General features: G+C 40.1%; 1 protein-coding gene and 1 long non-coding RNA gene across 5 annotated transcripts in view; both read right to left on the bottom strand.

Moving 5' to 3' along the window:
• Positions 1-20,970, bottom strand: part of LOC143217612 (uncharacterized) — a 34,213-nt gene extending 13,243 nt beyond the window's left edge. The window contains exon 1 of the long non-coding RNA XR_013010867.1: positions 63-20,970. This is a non-coding gene — a long non-coding RNA (uncharacterized LOC143217612). The remainder of the gene's footprint in view (positions 1-62) is intronic.
• LOC143217609 (uncharacterized) overlaps positions 1-23,328 on the bottom strand; it is a 380,663-nt gene that overhangs the window by 255,668 nt on the left and 101,667 nt on the right. The gene's annotated exons all lie outside the window — the stretch shown is intronic.

Raw genomic sequence — 23,328 nt, 5'->3', positions numbered from 1 at the left:
TGAGGTAGGTATCAATTTCAAGAAAAAAAAAGAATGTCGGTAGCGGGACACGAACCAGCAACCTGCAGATTACTAGTAAAAACTCGAATGGATAAGATGGTCACAAATAAATATTTATTTCCTCATTATACCTTATCTAAAAATACAAATTACTTATAAATAATAGATTTTAAGGCTTAAAATTGAGGTAGGTATCAATTTCAAGAAAAAAAAAGAATGTCGGTAGCGGGACTCGAACCAGCAACCTGCAGATTACTAGTAAAAACTCGAATGGATAAGATGGTCACAAATAAATATTTATTTACTCATTATACCTTATCTAAAAATACAAATTACTTATAAATAATAGATTTTAAGGCTTGAAATTGAGGTAGGTATCAATTTCAAGGAAAAAAAAAGAATGTCGGAAGCGAGACCCGAACCTGCAACCTACCGATTACTAGTAAAAACTCGAATGGGTAAGATGGTCACAAATAAATATTTATTTACTCATTATACCTTATCTAAAAATACAAATTACTTATAAATAATAGATTTTAAGGCTTAAAATTGAGGTAGGTATCAATTTCAAGAAAAAAAAAAAGAAATGTCGGAAGCGGGACTCAAACTAGCAACCTACCGATTACTAGTAAAAACTCGAATGGATAAGATGGTCACAAATAAATATTTATTTACTCATCATACCGTATCCGAAAATAAAAATAACTAATAAATAAAAGATTCTAAGGCTTAAAATTGGGGTAGGTATCAATTTCAAGAAAAAAAAAAAGAAATGTCCGAAGCGGGACACGAACCAGCAACCTACCGATTACTATGGGGATAAAATAGAAAAACCAGTTTTTGGCCTATTTTTCCTAGTTAATGATGTTTAGAAATTCTGAGAAAAATCTGACACATGTCAAGAACCCAAATACATACTTTGCTATCGGTTTCAGATTTTTAAAGTGAAAATCATGCTTGTAAAAAATCGAAATCCTAAAAAAAAAAAACGAAAAAATGCAGATTTCACATGGAAGTTCTACAGTGACAACATTCAGATTTTTACAGTAGCGATATATTGTTATAGGTATTGTCTCTGAATTTTTTCAGATTTTTTGGTTTGGTGCGTCGTTGTTAAAAAAAATAAAAACCGATTTTTTCGACGTTTTTTCCGCGTAGAACTGAGCTAACCTTAAAATTGTTACGTTCTATTTATTCTGTAAGTCGATCAGGCAACAGCTTGAGGTTTTTTCAGACGTTAGAACGATTAGTTTACTAGCCAATGTGTAAATAATTGTTTTTAATTTTAATTTTAATTAGGATACAAAACACGAAACGATAAATTGTCGCTTATAATCGCTTATAAATATTAGTATGTAATTTATAGATGCGTGAAAATTATCAAATATAATTGAAGGCTTTGTAGCACACTCTGCAGTTGCATTTTCATTTATTTATTTATTTATGTTATTCAAAATGCATTTCATCCGATGGCAGTTATGCGCTGCAAACATTTTAACGAATTTGGTTGCTCCGCTCATTCGTGGCCGCGAGTACTGCACGGAAAATGCAGGTGACGATTGCGGCTGGCCACGGCGACCATCAACATATTAACACTACGTATATGTACAATATACTCCATTAAAGTAACAAACAAAATACGCGAATTTCGCTGTACGAAGCCGCGTTGAAAGGTACATTTCGACGAAAATCGAATTGCTCATAAATAAATATAGTAATACATATTTTGATGTATTTATCTGCAACGTACATTAAACTCTCAAATTTCAGTTTCGTTTTTAAAGTACGAACGTATAATGTTTTATTTGGTCGATTAAATTTTGTCAATCACTTATTTAATGAATTGTTTTCGTGTACTGTGAAGACGTCAATATGACGCAGCATGATAGAACTTTTAGCAGCTGTGGAAATTTAATAAATACCGGTGTAATTTAATATACAACAAAATAAAAATTTTCTAACTGAATTGCAACAAACTGAAGTGAAAATGTTTATTTTCTCCCTTAGAATGATTGATAGGTTGAAAATAATATAATTCCGGTATACTCTACTTTACCGGACTCAAAATTGGTACCTTCTCCTGCGAATTATGGTGTATTTGGTATGTGATCCAGTAGATTTGAACGAGGAGAACCTAGGAACCGAAGTTTCGATCTTCTAGGATCAATGGTTCGGGAGTTATGGTTGTTTAAAGTTGAGCATTTTTCAGTGTTTTTGACAGGTAGGTGCGCCGCCATATTGGTTTGTAGTGCAGAGCAGTGTGCACATAGCAATACAAACAGTAATATCGCTAGCACAGAGAAAATTTGTCGGATCTCTCAAAAACACTGAAAAATACTCAACTGTAAACAACCATAACTCCTGAACCATTGATCCTACAGGATCGAAACTTCGATCAATGGACCGCACCTCTGTTCATCTCACGGTCCGCAGGACCTGACTTTGTTTGAGCAATCAGAAGGATTGATGTATCAACTAACATATGGAAGGATCGAAACCGCAATGACAATGAAAGATCTTCCACTGTCAGTTTTGGTCTACTCGTTACAATTACATGCGATGGCTTTTGATGGAAAGGCTCTTTGGAAAAGCAGGCGAGAGGGAGGAAGGATCACTTCGAAAAACTTCCCGCTGACCCAGTGAAACCGTAGCAGAAGAAAATAACCAACCGACACAGTTTTCCATCGGACAGGAAAATGGACAATGGACAATCCATTCCTCTCGAGTTCTTTCCTGGAACGCCGTTTATCACTGTATCACCGGATACATCTGGCTTTCGTTATCTCCGGCCAGCGAAATAAAAGAAACCTTCGGCGGCTGAATAGGGGCTCGTACAACCTCGCGAAAAAAAAACAAAGCTGTTCCGGGGGTTGGGGCAGAAACTAGAGGAATGGGAAGAAAGAAGGTGGAAGGTAAGCGATGAGAGGTCCGATACACGGTCAGAGACACGGAGAGACCTCTTCTGTAATAGAACGAATCAAGCCAAGTGGAATGTCTACCCGTCGAAACGGTAAACGATTCGTGAAGGAGGATCGTGAGCCGCCTGGAAATCTCTTTAGAGTTTTTTCGTGTTCACTGGATGACCGCTCGTTCCCTTTTAACCGAGTTAATAAAATTATCCTGTAGCGGCACCCTCTGACGTTCCCAGCTGCTAAAGCTTTTCGCTCCTTTCGAATTTACTCCTTCTTCGGCTGGCTCTTTAATGAGATGCCTGAGATAAGACGCGAGCCGAGATACAGGCGAATCTATTCGTCCGAGTAAACTACGTATGAATAAAATTCCGCTTAGTTGCGGGCGCTATGGCTCCGGCTGGGAACACTATTAAACTTTTCGATTCGTTGCTGTTTCCCCGAGGCGTCGCCAGCTCGTACAAGTAACATTAACCGTTACCACTCGAATGGTCATTCCGAGGCACCACCGGAATTGCTGTATCATCATTTAAAATATTGTTTACATTGTTAAGTATGTCGTTAAATAGTTAAAACATTAGAAGAATTATATGGCTGCTCTTTGCTTTACCGGACTCGAAATTTCTGCCTTTCTCCCACGAATTATGGTGTGTTTGGTATGTAATCCAGTAGATTTGTACCCGGGGCGGTTGCCGATCGAATTTCGATCCTGTAGGATCAATAGTTGAGCAGATATGGTCGTTTAAAGTTGAGCATTTTCGACAGGTAAGTCAAAAGGTAAGCTGCCAAAATGCTCAACTTTAACCGACCATATCTCCTCAGCTATTGATCCTAGATGATCGAAATTCGATCTACATCCGCCCCGGGTACAAATCTACTCGATCACATACCAAACACATTATAATTCGTAGGAGAACCGAAACTTTACTGAAGCGCGCGGCGATAAAATGAACGAAAAATAAGTCAAGTTCGATCGCAAGTTACAGCAGCATTGAAGGCGTACATGATTCCGTCATTACTTTGGTTCCCACGCGAAATGAGAATTGATTGTCGCAGGTAGACACGGCTCTCTCTCTCTATTTTCCTACGCGTCGGCCAAACTGGACAAAGGCAATATTCCGTGGGCTGTAAACTATCGGCGCGGCGCGGGCTCACCTTGCTTTTCATTTTTTCTCCCGCAGCGGCAATTAAATCCGTAAAATCTGCGATCCCCGGCACGCCGGTAAGTGAGAATTTACGCGGGGGGGGGGGGGGAAGGGGAGGAGGAGGGTGCGAAAAACCCCGCGGCCGGTTACATCGGTCCAATTTCTTTTTCATCGCGCGGCCAGCGTTTTCCTCATTAGCCCCGAACAATCGCAGCCGGCTTTCATGAATATTTCACAATACCGAACCTCGAACAGGGAACGCCAGGGGTGCCCGTTGCTAACAATAGATTGGTTACATTCGAGAGAACGATCGTCTCTGGTGAGTTATGCCCCCATTGTTGCTCCGGCAAAGGCAACCGCGCCCGCCGCCCGCACGGGCCCTCCTCGTTCACCGCGAAACCCCGCGAACGAATCGCAAAGTCTTATCGATGATTATCGCTTGGTAAATAAAAGTCTGCCACCCATCTCCACACACCCGCCTCGCTGCCTGGCCTTTACCGGGGAGAATTGAAACGGAAAATCTATCACCGGGTTGATCCCCTATATCGATCATAGATCCAGGATTTCGTGTGTTGCGTTAATCGTGGAGTAAAGCAGTCCAACCAATCTAAAGAAACAATTTCATAAATTGTTCGGAACATTTTGTTCTGTTGTTCTTTGATGAAGAGCATACAAATTGAAATACAGGAACGTTCGTTTAAACGTTTTTTATGATCTTTGTGAGATCTTTATCTTTTATAACTTGTTTGTTAAAGTAATCTTTAAATTTTTCTGCATAACCATTGAACACTGTCTTTCCGAGATCTCTTATTCACTAGTTCGCATTCGTCAGAGGTTCTCGTACGAATTACGATGTATCTGGTATGTAATCCAGTAGATTTGTACCCGGGGCGCCTGCAGATCGAATTTCGATCCTCTAGGATCAATAGTTCAGGAGATACAGTCGCTTAAAGTTGAGCAGTTCGACAGCTTTATCTTTTGACTAACCTGTCAAAAATGCTCAACTTTAAACGACCATATCTCCTCAACTATTGATCCTACAGGATCGAAATTCGATCTGCAACCGCCCCGGGTACAAATCTACTGGATTACATACCAAATACATAATAATTTATAGGAGAAAGGCACAATTTTGAGTCTGCTAAAGTAAGTATAGAAACTGAATTTTGCTTGTCTCGCGGAATAATGGGCGCGTGTGGAAGAGTTTGCGAAAGTAGCAACTCTAATTGTTCGTATGTTTGTGAATCGATGGCTAGTGCAGGTTTCCGCATAGTATATTTCTCCCAGGCGAAGACTTTCCGGGGGGGGGGGGAGATACAAGGTGCATGCAAATCCGAGCATCCTGCTAACCCGAGGAAGTTCACAAGTCCCAAGGAAAACTCTGGTCGGAATGCAACTAACACATTTGCATTGCCGCCCCCCCCCCACCGGAAACTTGCAACCAGCCTGACCGCGACTTGACCAAAACTCCGAGTGAGCTACATCGAAGTAGCTTCGACTTGAATCCTGGAAGGATTAAGTCAGTGCAAGGCCATGTCGATCGATTTTGTTATTTAAATGGTATCCCCGCGGGAATTCCACGCTTCCGGCTACGGTGAAGTTTCCGCATACAAACCTGCCTGTTGTACTAAAAACTCGCAGATAGCTTTCGAACAAAAATGAGCGTGCAAAAATTCCCAATTTTTGTAGACAAATTTTCAGGAAGTGCAATTAAATTAAAATCGTACTTGTAACGAGAACATTGTTTGTGGATCCGAAACAAATAAAAATAGTACTGAATTTTATAGAATTTTATATTCTAGTATTTTTTTAAAAAATTTCCATTATAAGTTAACAAATAACAATTTTTGCAAAAATGTCAACATTGGTAAGGGATTGTACATTTCAGGATACATTTTTGCTGTAGAAAGTATAACGACAGCATTATTAACGGAGCCAATTTTCCGGAGCAACGCCAGCCTGTCAAAAACACTGTAAATTTCTCAACTTCAAAAGCTCATAACTTCGGAACCATTAATCCTGCGGGATCGAAACTTGGATTTCTCGCATCTTCTCGTCCAGATCTACTGGATAACGGAGGAAAAGGCAAAAATTGATAGGAGGAAGTCGAGAAATTCTGGTTACACGGGGAAAAGAGCCGAAATCACGAAGCTACAACAGTGTAGGTAAAGACCATTCTTTTGGAAACGTGAAATATAGCGTGCCACGAAATTCTTCCACAGCCGGGTGAATGGCGGTGCTGAAAAAATTACTAGAATATCCACGCAACAACGCATGTTTGTTCCGAAAATAATTTATTCAGAAACTTTCGGAGCAGAAATAGTTAACGGAAACTGTTCATACACCGTGACTACGTGAATATTTGAATAGCGGTCGTTCAGACATCGGCGGCGGGTTACGTTGTCCGCGTTGAAACCGGGCAACCGTTCCTACCGCATTTCATCGGTATTGTTCGTCCCGAAATTTTTTCAACTTTTTCGTTTATTAGCGGCGACGCGTACCGTGAAATGAATGGCTGCAATTTTCGAACGCGGAATCGAAATTCGCGTGCGCCTGGAGATTGATCGCGGTGAACTCAAATAGAACCCGTTGCGCCGATGTGTCGCGGAAAAATCGCGCGAAAAATTGCGAGACCTCCGGGGACGAATGCAGCGCTAAATACTCGCTGCGAGCTCTTCTCTTTTTCGTCCCCGTTTCACGGTCTTTTTATGGCCCCATAATAAATCGACACGTGTGAATAATTTCAATCGTATACACCGGCAGATCAGTGGAAAGCGTTCCCCCTCTCTGCCAGTACCGGACTAGTCACGTGACACACGCATGGCAGTGACGAAACGCATCACGTGACCGGCACCTGAAGGAAGCGTGGGGGAAAAGCGTGTCGTAGAAGGAGAAGTGCACATTCAAATACTATTATTAAATATCACCCCACGTAACATAATTTTTTAAATTTTGTATGGTTCCTACCGATTGCCAATCTAAACAAAAATTTTTGTTTCCTCATTCTCTGGCAAACTAAGTCTCTCTCTCTCTCGGTCTAACATCTTAGCAAATTCAATTCCTCTTATGCGGCCCCCGCAATAACTATGCCCCCACCTTGAATATCTCCGTTATTTGTCAAGAATATGGAAAAATGTTATGAAGAAAATTTGCATGGTACAGAGGGCGGCATATTGTGACATAAAGATTTCCTGCGTGAGTAGAGGCATATAGGACATTTCAAGGTCACCCTGAGTTTTTTTTAATGCAATGTCCTATTTTTTATACCATAGATCGATAGAGTATCAAATTCTGAGTATAAAAGTGTTGTCCTTCGTATGTCCTAAACCTAATATGTAGTCGACGAGATATTGTGCAAAGAAGAAAGAAAATTGTTTCGATAATATCTCGTTAACTATTCGGTTTAGGACATATGAAGGTCAACACTTTCATACTCAGAATTTGACGCTCTATCGATCTATGGTATAAAAAATAGGACGTTATCCATTCAAAGAAATGAAGGTGACCTTCATATCTCCAAAAGAAATTACATAAAAATTAAAAATTCTTTTGGAATCGTATGAGCCCCATTTTACCATTCAACTTTGTCCCTCAGACGTTTGACGTATCTTTAAAAACAACAAAGATATTCAAGGTGGTCAAAAAAGTTATTCTCTCCTTCTTAATGCATTCTAATATAAGGGTGGTTATTAAAAAGCTTTTTTAAATATATTTTTAAGAATGTCCTGTTGATAATGTGCTCGCGATGAAGAAAGGAGATATATCCTGAAACAGAGAACGCGATCAAATCAACAATAGTGCCAGATGTATATCAGCGCGTGGAACAGCCGCGCCAAATATAAACGCGAAAATGGCGGTGAGACGGAATTCCAGCAGTGCCTCCCGACCATCTCTCCCGTGACGGTCGCCGCCGCCGCCGCCGCCCGAGAACTTCTCCTTTCGCGAGCCAAGTGTGTGCGGGGGGAGGATAGTTCGCGTCGAAAGTGGCGGGAAAATTCCATCGAACGCGCCGCGCTCGCGACGTTAATCCCGGGAAAATGTGTGCGCGCCACCAAAAATGTCCGAATAATCCCGTGTACCAATCAGCACGTGAAACGCCCCCGCGTATAATTACGCTGCATGCTTGATGCGTTATCGCGATAAGTCAATTACTCGTTGAACCGTTCATCCAATTTTTCTACTCCACCGAATAATAACTCGGTGGATTCTCTACCGGTGAAATTATCTTTCTCTCGAACCTTGCCAGTTTTTCCCTTCCTCGTGTAAGTCTCGTATCTGCTCGTATTTTCACTTGTCAGCTTACGTTATAGTAATTATCAGACAGCGGATTCTATGCGTTTATGACAAGAATGAGTAGGCGTAATTTCAAACAGTGAAAATATTAGAGGAACTTAAAAAAACTGCTGTATTATATATTTTGAACAGATAAGTTTCATTTATTGCATGAAGCGGTCCTTGAAGAACAAAAGAATAGTGTCTCTCTACGATCTATGCAAACGAACCTCCCCGAGGCAGTGTTGGGATATTGCACGGTTTTTTCGCGCATGCGCGACCAAGTATAGGAACGTATGACCGTATGTATTATGTCCTACGATTGTGTGGGGAATGTAGTGAAGAACTATTACTGATAGGAAAGTATTGGAAGAGTTCAGAAGTCTGTTCAGAACTTCAATTTCAACACTCCAATTTCAACTTTACTTTCTCAGTTTCCACTCCCATTTTCCAGTTTCAACATCAATTTTTCAAATTCCACTTCACTTTTTCAATTTCCACTTCCATTTTCCAATTGCAACATCAATTTTTCAAATTCCACTTTGTTTCAAATTCATCACTGGCGGATATCTCGGAAACTATGCGAGATAGCGAAAACCTGAATTGAATCAATCTTGTGGCACATTTTGTCAGCTTTAATTTTGTATAGAACCGTCTTATCGCTAGGACGCATAGTTTCCGAGATATAAGCGGAAAACCGAAAAAGGGAACCTTCTACGTCCACAATTATGTAGTGAACTTTGAGCGCGGATATCTTGGAAACTATGCGAGATAGCGAAAACCTGAATCGAATCAATCTTGTGGCACATTTTGTCAGCTTTAATTTTGTATAGAACCGTCTTATCGCTAGGATGCATAGTTTCCGAGATATCCGCGCTCAAAGTTCACTAATTGTGCTGAAGAGTTACCTAGTCAAATAATAAAAATAGTGAACTTTGAGCGCGGATATCTCGGAAACTATACCAGATAGCGGAAACCTGAATTGAATCAATCTTATGGCACATTTTGTCAGCTTTAATTTTGTATAGAATGGTCTTATCGCTAGGACGCATAGTTTTCGAGGTATAAGCGGAAAATCCAAAAACGGAACTTTTAGTATGTTTACCCCGTAACTAGTCCAAACAAAGACCCAAAGTGAAATCGCGGAAACTATGCGAGATAGCGAAAAACTGAATAGAGTCAATCGTATTGCACATTTTATCAGCTTTAATTTTGTATGGAATGGTCTTATCTCTACGTGCACAATTATGTAGTGAACTTTGAGCGCGGATATCTCGGAAACTATTCGAAATAGCGAAAAACTGATTCGAATCAATCTTGTGGCACATTTTGTCAGCTTTAATTTTGTATAAAATGGTACGGAACTGTGTATATTATATAATATGTGTACATACAAAAATAATCGTGCGTACAAAAAGTAGCGAAAAAATCGTGCAATATCCTAACACTGCCCCGAGGCCCTCGCGTCCATCGAATATTTACTGTACCTACAAACGATCGAGACACAGCCACGCAAGAAGCCCGAACGCGTCAAATGCATTCCCCATCAACTGAAATACGACTTTCGCGACGATTGTCGCGTAGATATCTAGCATTTTACAGGCGCATCAGAGTACCTGTCCCCAGACACAGGATGGTATCGCGGTTTCTCATTAAAATCGAGCTTACCAACTCTAGAAATCCTGCCACGGAATACGTGCTTATACGTAATAACGTCGGGATTTTCTATCTCCTCCAGTTAGATCCCCCACCCCTGCTTTCTTTTTTTTTTCTTTCTGTTCCGTAATTGAGAGGTTCGCCATCTCCCCGGCGATTTACATATCGCGGTTCCCGATCGAATGGAATTACTCAATGTACCGTGAAGTTGATTCTACTGGCGAGGCTCGACATGAAAGATACACCCCCGCGTCGCAAATGTATACATTTTGCAAATAATGCGGCACCGAATCAAGAACGCGGCCCATTTTCCAGCTGATTTGGTAAATACACTCGTGATTGGCGACGTTGTATGTACTTACAAGAGAAGTCACGGTCGTGGGGTCTCAGATTTTCTCGAAACTTTACATACTGGTAGATTACGTTCTCCTGTTTGTGAAAATGTAGCATTATAGGGTCAGATACTCAATAATTTTCGAGATATTTATAATGAAAGTTCCATTACAGTTTCGCATAGTTAAGTATAGTTTCGGTTGAAGATATTGTCAAGTGCCAAGCGGCAGCGTGGCGGTAACGTACTAGGTTGCCACCTGCAAGACCAAGGTTCAAATCCCTTTCACTCTTTTTCCTTTTTTTTCTTTTCAGTTTATCTATTTTAATCGATCGGATTAAAGTTGAAAATGATGTTGAAGAGTTGATATTGAAATTGAAATTGAAATGGAAAATTTGATGTTGAAATTAAAATTGAAGATTTGAAATTAACGAACTGAAATTGGAAAATTGAAGTTGAAATTGAAGTTGAATGGTTGATATTGAAATTGAGAAGAGTTGAAATTGAAAAATTCAAGTTGAAATTGAAGTTGAAGGGTTGATATTTAAATTGAAGTTGATATTGAAAAATTAACGTTGAAATTAACGAAGTGAAATTGAAAATAAAGGAGGTATTTTTCACGATCGTACTTTTTGAAAATAGTATCATAATTATTTTTCACGGCGCACAGTTTCGATCAATTTCTACATTAAATAAATATAGCTGAGTGAGGCATGAAACGTTATGATTCGGGTTTGGACCAGATAACGTTTCCGATTCGGATTTGAATCTGCAAAGATGCCAGGTGCTATTCTATTGGAGGAAAACAAAGGTGGAGTGTTTCGTCCTAGACCCGCTAGAGGACTCAGCAGTAAGGCTATCCAGCGGGCCCTGCCTTAGACAGGCAGTTCATTTAATGTAGAAATTGATCGAAACTGTGCGCCCTGAAAAATAATTACTATTTTGAAATTGAAAAATTGTAGTTGTAATGAAAGAGTAGAAATTGAAGTTGAAATGGAACAGTTGAAATTGAAGTTGACATTAAAGTTGATATGGAACAATTTAATATAATAGTCAAAAAAGAAATTTTGATGTAAGTAATTCCAGTGTGACGCAACTAAGAAAATGGTTACTTTGCCGAAAGGTGCGCAGTCCACGGACAAGTTATTAATGAAGTCCATAATAAAAGGAATCAATTTCTACTCGATCTGAATTTTTAAAAGATTGTTCATAAAACTCTCCAGGCCCCAGTAAGGAAGCAGCTAATAAAGCCACGAAAGTTGGCTTTAAGCTAATCTTACTTGGGAAGAAAACTTCAGAACGCGAATACCATATTTTTTCTCTGTTTTATAATCCATAAATACACTTAAAACTTTCCCTGGTAACTGCCCGTTCCTGAAAGTTGGAAACATACGGCGGATAATATCGGGATATCGCCGTCGGCGCGTACATATCAATCAGTCTCGATAAATATTCGCACTAGTACCAGAAAAATATTGATATTGCGCAGGGTGTAATGTATGTATTGCGGGGAACACGCACGCGAGTTTTTCTCTAGCTTCCTTTTTTTTTTTTTATCGACGCGGTTGATTTCCAATTCGTAACACTTTCCCGCACCGGATGAAACTTGTTCGGAAAATACCGGCGATTCACCCTCCCTTCATTTATATTGATCCTGTACTAACCGACAGAGCCGATTTTTCTACACTGATGTTTACAATCGAAAACATCATCTAGTTGAGAAGGAAATGTTGTTGGGAAACGTAGGTTCAAATGTAGTCGTGGTCGAGCACGTCTGTTGATTTTTAAATTCAGTAAATTTACACGCTCCGGATTAAATCTGTAAATTTTAGCGGATTTTCCTTTATCCTCTAAAGTTTCGACGGACAACTTAGTTAAAATTTTCGTGTCCGGATGGTTGCAACAAGCACAGCGTAAAACAGAACTGTACAAATTGTCTTTGCAGTTCAACTATTCAATTTCGATTTTATTAATTAAATAAATTACTCCGAGAAGGGTGAAATTGATTTGCAAAAGGGTAAAATTGGATTGCAAAAGAGTGAAATTGATTTTCAAACGAGTGAAATCGATTTAGAAGAATGTAAAATCGATTTACAAGGTGAAATTGATTTACAGAAGGGTGAAATTGATTTGCAAAAGGGTAAAATTGATTTACAGAAGGGTGAAATTGATTTGCAAAAGGGTAAAATTGATTTACAAAAGGGTGAAATTGATTTACAGCAGGATTAACTTCATTTACAAGAATTTAAAATTGATTTGCAAATGGTTGAAATTGATTTAGAAGAATGTAAAATTGATTTACAAGAATGTAAAATTGATTTACAAGAAGGTAAAATTGATTTGCAAAAGGGTGAAATTGATTTACAAGAATGTAAAATTGATTTACAAGGTGAAATTGATTTACAGGAGGGTGAAATTGATTTGCAAAAGGGTAAAATTGATTTACAAACGGGTGAAATTAATTTACAGAAGGGTTAACTTCATTTACAAGAACGTAAAATTCATTTACAAGAATGTAAAATCGATTTCCAAGAACGCGTAAAATTGATTTACAAAAATGTAAAATTAATTTACAAGAACGTAAAATTGATTTACAAAAGTATTTGAAAGAAAAGAATTGTGATTGCGAACCTCTAGACACATTTCCTTTGATTTGAATCTATCGAATCGACTTACGACCTTCGACTTGATCGACCGGACCACATAATAGCGATTGAGAATTAGCTAGCTATGATAACGACTTCGACCAACCTCTTAATGACCGTTTGTGTTGCTTAATGAACGCCGGTGTTCCCGCGACGAACTTAGGACGAGAGCACCCCTGAGGATAAGTAGGCTGCTCGTGTACATGCGGCAGACATTTCCGAAACCCTGCTACGTCGACAATGCATACTCCGAGTGGTTGCAATACCGTTGGGAGAGGGTTGAAGGGATATCGAGTCGATGAGAGTCGGAGAAAGCTATCAAGAAGGTCAGGCCATCGCATCCTGGGGGGCGCGAGACCAAGGAAATTGAAGGACCTACAAACGACCGCTGGCGATGTTGAAATCGGAACATTAAATCGGTTGCTTTTTACCGCTTAGGGTAACTTCAACATAGACGCACTACATTTTATTTTCTGTTTATAAAAATTGTATCAAAGATAATTGAAAGTGTAGGCAGGCATAGTTGAATTGTTCATTTAAATCTCTTTAAGAAGACATAACGTTACACGCGAGTAAAACTTTTATATTAACAAATATATTAATATACTGTTTAAAAGAGGTCGGAAACGTGCATCTCTCCTTAGGCCCTGGGGCCTGGGGTAGATGCACTCCCAATTGGAGATAGACGCACTCCCAATTAATTGGGGATAGACGAACTCCCAATTGGAGATAGCCGCACTCTACATTGGGATTAGATACACTCCCAATGGGGGATAGATACAAACTCAATTGGGGAAACACGCACTCCCAATTAGGGATAGACGCACTCCCAATTGGGGATAGCCGTACTCCACATTGGGGTTAGATACACTCCCAATGGGGGATAGGTACAAACCCAATTGGAGAAAGACGCACTCCCAATTGGGGATAGACGCACTCCCAAGTAGGGTCAGATACACTACTCCCAATTGGGGATAGACGCACTCCCCATTAATTGGGAATAGACGCACTCCCAATTGGGGATAGCCGTACTCCACATTGGGGTTAGATACATTCCCAATGGGGGATAGATACAAACCCAATTGGAGAAAGACGCACTCCCAATGGGGGATAGATACAAACTCAATTGGAGAAAGACGCACTCCCCATTAATTGGGGATAGAATCACTCCCAATTGGAGATAGCCGTACTCCACACTGGGGTTGGGGTCAACATACACTCTCAATGGGGGATAGATACAAACCCAATTGGAGGAAGACGCACTCCCAATGGGGGATACATACAAACTCAATTGGAGAAAGACGCACTCCCCATTAGTTGGGGATAGAATCACTCCCAATTGGAGATAGCCGCACTCCACACTGGGGTTGGGGTCATCATACACTCTCAATGGGGGATAGATACAAACCCAATTGGAGGAAGACGCACTCCCAATTGCGGATAGACGCACTCCCAATTAGGGTCAGATACACTACTCCCAATTGGGGATAGACACACTCCCAATTGTAGCAAGTACTTTTCACGTCCATGTTGCAGTACTTTATGAACTGATGGAGGTAGTTTATACCATGGATAAATTTGAATGCACAATTTAGCCGTCCCCTAACAATATTCTTTTTATTTCACGGAATCAGCTTTCTTGTCACATGTAAGTACCTGAAGAATGTTATGCAATCCTGTGATAATAACCGGCGTTTAATCCAGTCACTGCAGCAACCGATTCGGCTTTTCTAAAGGAAGTTCGGGCTACGTTCCCAGTATTTGATGTGCCAGCTCCTTGTTCGACAACATCAACTGTAATCGATAGCTCTTTCAAAGAATGTTGCACGTTAACTTAACGATTTTCGCGCAGCATGTCGTCAAAGTATAGTCCTTCACGAACATTTTCAAAAAAATTCCAATTGAATCGATGAAAGACTGAGTTGTCGGCAGATTTTTGTCCAAAAAGAACGGCGATCGGCCGCACTGTGCGCCGGCACGTCGGGATTCGAGCCCGCAGAAACACTTTTAGTTTCCCGCCGAGGGGTTCGATAGCGTGACAGCGATCAGTCAAACAATGCGGCGGCGGCGGCGGAGGGGTAAACGTTAATGGGATCGTTCGGGGTTAGTGGCGCATAGAAAGAACCGAAACGGTTAGCTCCGCGTAAATCTGATTGGCGACGGCCGCTTAGAGAGGTGAGGACGATTGCCACTTGGTGATTAGGAGTTCAATAGCCCAGAAGCGCAATTACCGGGAGCGGACACAGGTGTTCCTGTTCGTCCCCGTGTAGTCGTGTGGACGATCCGAAAGGGGGATAGAATGGTACGGCGGGTGGAGAGAGAAACGTTGAACGCAATCCTCGGGTCCCGATGTATTCCTGAAGTCGTCGGGTCCCCAGCGCATACTTGTGCACGTCGTCGGCTGCGACCAAGTAAACCGATACTCGAGGAAGGACGGCTGTCGGCGCGTCCGGGTTACGTGAACACGAAGGTCTCTCGGAGTAACTCCTCGCGCGTCTCGGCCCCGCTCTATTATTCTCGATCTCGAAAGGCAGATTCGTTTGGACAAGCCCCGGCATCCATTGGCCGAATTCGGGCACGGAACTTTGCGAGGGATCCGAGTGATAATTGGCTCCGAGATGGATTCTGATTTCACAGCTTTGTGGTCGTGACCTGTTTACTAAGACAGTCCATCGAATGCAGCTTCCCCCGGCCCCGGGAACCGTGTTTTGCAGTGCACGAACCCGTGAGACGTTTGGCTGGGCTCGTCACTGGGGATAGTATGGCAATCGCCAACGCCGTTGGTCCTTTCTTGCGTTACAAGCGCCCCATACAAGGAAAGTTTCCTGGGCTTGTGTCCTTCTAACGATGGATCGTCCCGAAGTGACGTCCCCAGAACTTAATGAAACTGGGGTAGGGTGTAATTCTAGAATGTAATTTTTGTACATTGTAATTTTAGAATGTTGTTATTATATTCTTGTTTGCTTCTAAAAACCGATGCGAATTACAGCAGTTACGGTCCGCGCGCGCGCGCGCGCTGTCTCCTTGGCACGAGAACATAGGCGTCGCGGGGCGCAATATCCGCCATTGACGTTCCGATATTAGTTCTCATAGAAGTCGACCGTTGTACGTTTCCGCAGAAACGAGATCCAATTTCAATTGGATACTTCCCAGATAAATTTTATGTGGCGCGTGTCTGCACGAGAAACAGGGGAAATAGAGAACCGGCGGAACCGGAAAAAGGAAGCTTCCGATCGTTAGTGTGCGGTTCCCTTTGTCGAGAGACGCATGCAGCAAGGGTCACCGAATAAATCAGCGAATTTCTTTGTTACTATATTTTTCACGCGGGAATCGTGTTTGTCTTCTTCCGCGTAAAGAACCGTTTTCATAACTTTATCTTCGCTGACTCGAAAGATGCGTTCGGTGTATCCCGGCCAATGTATAACAGGGAAAAGCAACGGCGTCGCTGTTACGGGGATAATAAATTTAATTGCGAGACCCACAGATTCTAGCAAAAATATCGGATTTATACAGGGTTCGGCCATTTATCCCGGCCACGTGGAATATCTCGGGAGAACTAAATTCCAGAGAAAAAAATATTTCAAATAAAAAGTTTGGGTCAAGGAGGGACCGATGCAGCAGTCAAAGTCTGGGAGATGTTTTTCTGAACGTAGGAACGTTTAATATCACATAATACATTTTTATGATTCAGAAAGTATAAGTATAACTTGGTAAAAACGCCGAGAAAAGCGGTTTTCATTTTTTTTTTTTTTATTAACTATGACGGCACCACTCACAAAAATCTGACAAAAATTGAGCATAATACTGTTGATAATATCTCATTGCTAAATTAAATCTGGAGTATGTAGCACCTTTTAGATTTCTATATAAAATCTGCATCTTTTTTTCGACTTTTCTTTTCGTGTTTTTCATTTTTTACAAGCAGAGCTTGCAGCGGAAAAATCTGGAAATGATACCTACTATGTGGTTTGGTATCCGAGATGTGTCAGATTTTTTCAGAATTTTTAATTGTCAATAAATAGGGAAAATGGGCCAAAAACTGGTTTTTCGATTTTTCTCGATAACTACCCTTACAGATAAGATAGGGGGCTGAAACTTGGCAGAGAGGGGTTTTTTTGGGTAGGCTATCGAATGGTCCAAGCTCGATTAAAATCCCGCCGGGGGGCGAATTTCTACAAGTCTACAAATATTGCAAATTACATAAATATCCACAGTCTACTAATTACCATACATTTTTTTTCTTTATCTTTTGTTAGTTATTTTTTTATTAGTTTAAATATTTTTAGTTAGTTTATTTTAGTTATCTAGCTAAACAGTGAAATTATATTTTATTCCACGTTCTTAAAACTCGCATGCAAAAATTGAAAAAATGCATAAACATTCGCAGTCTAACCAAGCACAAGGTTTGAGCATGCTCCACTGTTATTTCATTTCCACGTGGTTCGAGGAGGGACGTTTATAGCTGTCTGGAAGATCGTTCGGAATTTCAGATTAGTTTACATCAGTCGAAGTTCCAACAGTGGATCTTCATGCGAGAGATTTGCCTAAGACGGACGGCGAAGTTATGTTATCGCATATCCATAATAGTTTTGAAATCGAATTGATATAACTCGAGTTTCAAATTTGATCTTTTAAGCCCGTTTAATTCAAGCCGGATTAAGGGAGCATCTCCATTTAATATAATATACATACACAGTACACCATACAATACATGACAATTTAAGTATAATTCATAAAATTCTTTTTAGTCTGGGAAAAGCCACAGTCCAAAATATATTACAGATTTTAATTATTTTATGAAATTTAAAAGATGTGTTTGGTCAACTTGTATAAAATATGTACGCTCCGAAAATTTCATTGAAATTGGTTAATTGGTTTACGAGTTACGATCGATCAAAACTGGTAAAAATTGCAATTTTCAAAAGTTCTGATCTTTTTACCAATTTTGATCGATCATAACTCGTAAACCAATTAACCAATTTCGATGAAATTTTCGGAGCGTCTTTGCGAGATCTCTCGTTCACCGGTTCGGATAATCGAGGTTCTACAGCATTCAAAAAAATCGAATAATATAGAGTCGAATAATATATACGCACCGCCGCCAAAAATCCGCCGCAATGACTTGTCAAAGAACGACGAACGTAGCTGAAATATCAGCCCCGAACGACGATTAATTGCTCCATTCTTCTGACTCGGCGAGCAACTCGGTTAAAAGCAGAGGAGAGCGTCACTCTTTTCGAGAGGATTACGGCCGAAGACAAGGGTGCCATCCACCCTTATCCATTCGAACCGATTCGCACTTGTATTTCTGGCTGCATGGAGAAGCTTTTCGGGTGGTGAAAGGACTTCCCCCGGTCAAAGAAAGGAGCCTTGACGCCGGATTCTGACGTTGGAGCCTCAGTTAATCCTAATCCGGACTTTAAAGAGGATTCGCCGACCTTCCCTTTTTTTTCCAAATAGCACCCTCCCGAATGCTCGGGATTTTTTAATTCCGTGGATTGCGAGAGGTGACATGCCCGCCATTGACTCCACCCCACTGTTTGATGATCACCGATGGCGGGAAGGGATTAACCGTTGAAATTCAATCCACTCTCTCATGGCTTTTTAGCGGGATTATGCTCGTTTGGGGTGCGTCAGTCATTTTCGAGGAGTCTTATTTCGAACAAAGAACGCAGACCTTTTCGGTTTTGCCACCTCGCTTCTCACTCGAGTATGTGTAAACAGTGACACCAACCACTGGTGTCGCACCCACTCGCGAATTTTTATCTAGAATTTTTTAGTTATTCTTAAAGTTTAAAGATAGTTAATAAACAAAATTTTAAAATGGCGTCACAAAAATGTGACGGGGCGATTCCTGAGCTTATTTGAAGCAACTTCGTCCTTTGCGATAATGTTCCCCGAGGTTTTGTTCAGAAGTTATTAATGAAAAACGTTCAGCAAGGCTCTGGTATTTAGTTGCATTCTAATTGCCCAATGTTTTTCGACAATAACTTCTGAAGGAAACGGCGCAGAACATTTTCGTAAAGGAAAAAGTTATTTCAAATGATCTCAGGAACCACAATTTTCTAGGACCTACAACATTTGCCAATAACATTTGAACACCCCCTACAAGGATAGTTTTAACCCTTAGCTCTTTATAATTCCGACCGATTTTGGATTATAATTACTTAAATGTTCAGGTATTCTTTTCCAGCACGATTCAACATTTTATTACAAGTATATTGTAATATAAAAATTACAAGACTGCATTTAATATTTAGATTTTTCACAATTTTTATAATAAAGACATTTTTGAATAATTTCTAATTACGATTAAACGTTCGAACGAAAGACCATCCGCGAAATTGGCAAGGTGTATTAATACCTTCAGCTCGTGCAAGAAGACTAACCAGCAGTAATAACGAAAGTTGGCCATGCTATGATCAGCAAACTAGTAAACATCTTACATGCTTCGAAACTTTTTTCATTTCATCAACCGTCTTCTTGACACTTGTAAAAGTCCGGCGTAAACTTTCGGGCGTATTAGTCTAAAGTTATTTACTCGGCGCACATTTTCCTCGAAAATAAACCGGGGGCTTTCAGAAAGTCCGAACACGTCGTGACACAAATCAAATATAAATGAAAGTGTGGATATACACAAGATGCACGTGTGGATATAGTAAATCTGGAACAGCTGCGTACAATTAATAAAGAAAATTTTCTGATAAATTTTCTCATAATTCCTGAGCTTATTTGAAGTAACATTGTCCTTTGCGAAAATGTTCCCCGAGGTTTTGTTCAGAAGTTATTAATGAAAAACGTTCAGCGAGGCTCTGGTATTTTAGCGGCACTCTAATTGCCCAGTGTTTTTCGATAATAACTTCTGAAGGAAACGGCGCAGAACATTTTCGTAAAGGAAAAAGTTACTCCAAATGATGTCAGGAACCACCCTTTCCAAGGACCTACAACATTTTCCAACAACATTTCAAAAAACACCCCCTACAAGGATAGTCTTAATCCTTAGCTCAGAGTCACCATTAATTGAAATTATTGTTTGAAATTACACCCACCGATTTTTGTCATAAACGCATGAAATAACAGAGACAAGAATTTTCTCCGAGCGAGCAACGTTCTTGGCGAACAACGCTTTGGCCGAAAAATGAGAGGTATTTCGTTATCGACTGGACAAAGCAAGGGATTACTTACTAGCCACCGCTTGAAGTCGTTTTAAAGAGACCCCGGTCAGTAGAGAGAAACTAAGAAGGCATACCAGACTACACTGTCCCCTGGGAGCTCTTAAATTCTTTCTGCTCACAAGTGGAGGGGGACGAGGGTGGTTAGATATCGCGCACCCTTCCAGGCAGCTACCCCGGAACTTGACGCTCGAGTCACGAAGCCATCTGTTACAGTTCGTCGAAATTTCGCCGCCAGCGCGAGGTCGTATTTATTCGCACAGCCAGAGATCTCGTATTTTTCACGAACGGATGAGAGCGGCTTTGAGAGATTCGGGCCGCGTCACCGATTTGTCGGTACCCCGAAATCTTCGAGTTGAACGAAATATTGACGCTCTGCACGCACCTTTCCAATTCCTAATTATTTCATTAACGCATTCCAGATTGGCAACGTGCTCCTACGTTTCAAATTTTTTACTTTGCAATATTTACGATATTAATTTGCAATATTCACGATATTACTTTGTAATATTTACGATATTACTTTGCAATATTTACGATATTACTTTGCAATATTGTAAATATTACTTTGCAACATTTACAATATAACTTTGCAACATTTACAATATAACTTTGCAACATTTACAATATTACTTTGCAATATTTACAATATTACTTTGCAATATTTACAATATTACTTTGCAATATTTACGATATTACTTTGCAATATTTACGATATTACTTTGCAAAATTGTAAATATTACTTTGCAATATTGTAAATATTACTTTGCAAAATTGTAAATATTACTTTGCAATATTGTAAATATTACTTTGCAAAATTGTAAATATTACTTTGCAATATTTACGATATTACTTTGCAATATTGTAAATATTACTTTGCAACATTTACAATATAACTTTGCAACATTTACAATATAACTTTGCAACATTTACAATATAACTTTGCAACATTTACAATATAACTTTGCAATATTTACGATATTACTTTGCAATATTTACAATATTACTTTGCAATATTTACGATATTACTTTGCAATATTTACGATATTACTTTGCAAAATTGTAAATATTACTTTGCAAAATTGTAAATATTACTTTGCAATATTTACGATATTACGTTGCAATATTGTAAATATTACTTTGCAATATTTTAAATATTACTTTGCAATATTTTAAATATTACTTTGCAATATTGGGCCACTTTGATGACGCGTAACGTTACAGCGGGCCGCACTTTAGGTAAACATGCTTTTAAAAAATTTGATGCAAACACAAAACCAATAGAACGTTATGTATAACAATAACACATGCAATTTTTCATTTGCTTAATATTTTTGTATACATACGGGGAACAAAAGTTTTAATAGAAATATAAAATCGCCCAGCGGGCCGTACAATTTAACTTTGCGAGCCGTGTGTTGGCCAGGCCTGCTCTACAGTCTATTAACGTGTTATAGATTAATGTGTTCGTATTATTTTTCAGTAGTAAGATTCAGTAGTAAGAATAGCGAGCAGACAACAGATTAATTACCGAATAGAATTCAGTAGAACAGATTTAAGCCGAGTGGCCGGAAATGCGCGGCACTTGCGGGAACAAGAGAGATCAGGCGTTGGCTATTTCTACGGACGCGCAGCAGCCGATCGACGTGGCCCCATTTTCGTCTCCGCTCGATCAACAGGATCAAAGTTAATCGAGTGGAACGAATCCCGGGCAAGGGGTGAATTGCCGCGTTACAGGGCTAAATTTCGGCCTTATAGGCGGGCGCCCGTGTCAACGATAGAAAACCTGTCAGCGGCAGGTCACTCGATTCGGGAACTTTGAAGGTATGACGCGTGACGCGACGTGACAGCACTAGCGGAGACCCCGAATCGCATTAACGTGTCACGTCGATCCTGCGTTCCCGAGTATCTTGGATATCCGTGTTGCTAGACTGCAACCCCCCCCCCCCCTCCGGGACGGAACCGCGACCCAAGCCGGTACGAGACACCTCTATTTGCAAATGCAATCGACTGATCCGAAATATTTCAAAAATTTTGCATTCGTCATCTCGAGAGCAGCATGGGAACCGCATTGCTCCATTATGTTTCTATAGTCAATCTCTATTGTATACAGGGTGTCCATTTTATCTGAAGACATTGAAATATCTCGAGAACTATGCATATCGGATCAAACAAGTTTGCAATGAAAGTTGTTCGTCGCGAAGGGGGGAAACCCCATTTTTCATTGCAGATTTGGATTCTCCAGAAAAAAATACACAAATTTGATCTAGGAGTTTTTGCATTTTGGTTCACAGATGGCGCTGTAAGGGACAAAAATCCAAATGGAAAAAGTCGTTGAAAATGAGGCATATCTCGAGAAATACACATCAGATCAGAAAAATAAAAGTAGACGTATTTGATATTTTTAAGAATGCTATTCAATAACACCATAATTGACCCCCCGCCCCCACCTCCTGAGGATTGATAAACAAACCAATCAATTTTTCCAACTGCTTTCGCTTGCAGCGACATCTGTAAAAGAAATTACACCAATAATATCAAATCAATGGAGAACCAAGATTTGCTATAAAAAAGGGTTTCCCATTGAAGATTTTGAAATAGTTCCCTCTCCCACCCTCAGGACGCATTTTTTAAAATGCCGAAACAGGTGTTTGATTAATTATATCAAAGAGCATTAAGACCGAGTTTCAAGCAAATCGGACCACGAACAAAATATTCCTCATACAAACGTTGCAACCCCTTTTCACCCCCGTAGGGGCCGCATTTTTTAAAATGCCGGAATAGGTGTTGGATTAATTATATCAAAGAGCATTAAGACCGAGTTTCAAGCAAATCGGACCACGAACAAAATATTCCTCTTAGAAACGTTGCAACCTCTTTTCACCCCCTTAGGGGTTGAATTTTTTAAAATGCCAAAATAGGTGTTTGATTAATTATATCAAAGAGCATTAAGACAAAGGAGAACCTGCAGATCGAAGTTTCGATCCTCTCGGATCAATGGTTCACGAGTTATGGTTGCTTAAAGTTGAGCATTTTGGCAGCCTTACCTTTTCACTTACCTGTCAAATATGCTCAACTTTAAGCGACCATATCTCCTGAACTATTGATCCTAGATTATCGAAACTTCGATCTGCATCCGCGCCGAGTACAAATCTACTAACTGCGAAACTTTCGATCCTGTAGGATCAATGGTTCAGG

This window comes from Lasioglossum baleicum, chromosome 17 (assembly GCF_051020765.1).
Source record: "Lasioglossum baleicum chromosome 17, iyLasBale1, whole genome shotgun sequence".
In the NCBI taxonomy this organism is placed as follows: Eukaryota; Metazoa; Arthropoda; class Insecta; order Hymenoptera; family Halictidae; genus Lasioglossum; species Lasioglossum baleicum.
The sequence above is the reverse complement of the archived record's forward strand: the minus strand, read 5'-3'. Positions and strand labels throughout refer to the sequence as shown.